This window comes from Seriola lalandi, unplaced genomic scaffold (assembly GCF_002814215.2).
Source record: "Seriola lalandi dorsalis isolate HSWRI2012SDOR001 ecotype SW California unplaced genomic scaffold, Sedor1 jcf7180002054850, whole genome shotgun sequence".
Classification (NCBI taxonomy): domain Eukaryota; kingdom Metazoa; phylum Chordata; class Actinopteri; order Carangiformes; family Carangidae; genus Seriola; species Seriola lalandi.
In genome coordinates, this window is record NW_019525403.1 from 11,642 (window position 1) to 13,536 (window position 1,895).

At 49.7% G+C, this 1,895-nt stretch overlaps 2 pseudogenes; both read right to left on the reverse strand.

The window, feature by feature from the left end:
* Window positions 1-1,070: 1,070 nt before the first annotated feature.
* LOC111670382 (5S ribosomal RNA) lies at window positions 1,071-1,179 on the reverse strand (annotated as a pseudogene).
* Window positions 1,180-1,449: 270 nt separating this feature from the next.
* On the reverse strand, window positions 1,450-1,558 carry LOC111670383 (5S ribosomal RNA; annotated as a pseudogene).
* Between the last annotated feature and the right edge of the window lie 337 nt (window positions 1,559-1,895).

Sequence of the window (1,895 nt, forward strand, 5' to 3'; positions counted from 1 at the left end):
AGCCGCTCCTTCCCCTTGGCATGAGACATAGTTATCTCATACGTCCTGGCACCGGTCGCTCTGCAGGCAATAAGCCCCCCACACAGAGCTCGGATGGCTCTCATGAGTTCCAGCACCGGGACCTCGTCTTGTCCGGTCACTTCCAGGCTCGCTGTTAATTCCCAATAGTAAGTATTCCCAACTGCCTGCTTTGTTGTTCCTTGTCGCTGCTGTCTCTCACCGACTGCTCCAGTCTCTCTCTCCTCTCCGCCGCTCGCCTCTCGCTCGCCCGCCGCTGCTGCTTTCTCTCTCTCTCCCGCCGCTGCTCTCTCCCTCTCCGCCGCCGCTCTCGGAGCTCCATGGAGTCCCGGCCTGGTCCGATCTCCGCTCTCCCTCACGGCTCCTCCGGTCTCGCTCCTCCGTCCTCTGCCCGTTGCAGCTGTCATTGCTGCTCGCAGCTCTCTCTCCTCACGCCGGCGCCGTCATCGCTGAATCAGCTGTTCCCGTGCTCTCTTCGCTACTTTTTTTTTTCAAACTCTTTCTTCTGACTCTCTGTTCTTTTGTTTCGACTACTTCCCACTCATTCATTTCTTTCTCCGCTACAACTTGACTTAATTTATGTCCGTGATCCATTTCCGTAATTAATGAGCCATTTCCCGCTTCCGTCACCATTAAATCCGTCCGAGAAAACATGAAAAAAAACTCAAATAAGCCTCCCCTGAACAGTAAAACTGCCGGGGGGAATGTCCACACAAACAAACAAACAAAGGATGCACGGAAAAGTAAGATGTAATGAAAAAAGAAAGAAGAATGAACTAAGGGAAGTATAAAAAAAAAAACAGAGCTCCGCGATCCTCTCTCCTCTCTCTCACACAGGTATTGCCGACTCACGTTTGCCTCACGCATGCGTGTTCAGAGTGGTATGGCCTTGTTGCTTTGGCTCTCAACATGTCAACTTTGTAACATTTTAATACAAAAGTGTCTTTACATTGTGATCTGTGCTGTCCCCAAAAGTGCAGCGAGGTGCAGAGTAACAGGTTGTTGAAGCAGGAGCAGCAGCGTCCTCTGCTGATTGCAAAGAGATGCGAAAAAGCTTACAGCACCTGGTATTCCAAGGCGGTCTCCCATCCAAGTACTAACCAGGCCCGACCCTGCTTGGCTTCCGAGATCGGGCGTGTTCAGAGTGGTATGGCCATAAGCGAGAGGGAGCGCGACAAATACCCTCTTTAAACATGATGATCATGTCCTTCATGCACGAAGCTACGTGTTTATGTCTAGCGCAGGAGCCTTTCCTTTTCAGCGTTTGCTTGTTGCTTTGGCTCTCAACATGTCAACTTTGTAACATTTTAATACAAAAGTGTCTTTACATTGTGATCTGTGCTGTCCCCAAAAGTGCAGCCAGGTGCAGAGTAACAGGTTGTTGAAGCAGGAGCAGCAGCGTCCTCTGCTGATTGCAAAGAGATGCGAAAAAGCTTACAGCACCTGGTATTCCAAGGCGGTCTCCCATCCAAGTACTAACCAGGCCCGACCCTGCTTGGCTTCCGAGATCGGCCGTGTTCAGAGTGGTATGGCCGTAAGCGAGAGGGAGCGCGACAAATACCCTCTTTAAACATGATGATCATGTCCTTCATGCACGAAGCTACGTGTTTATGTCTAGCGCAGGAGCAAAATGTCTCCTTGACTGTCCTTTTTTCATGTGTGGGGGAAGGGTTCTAATCAGCGGCCCTATGAGAGCCGCTGGGTTGACCAGGGTGGGTGATGTAGTGGATGGGAGCGGGTCTTTTAACATCAATTTAGTGTGTGAGAAACTGAAAACAAAGAAGGTTAATTATAGAAAAGAAAATGTAAGAAAACTAAAGGGGAAATTTGAACAAGCCCTTGACCCTACATGGCGTGACCTTTTAAAACAAAAAGAG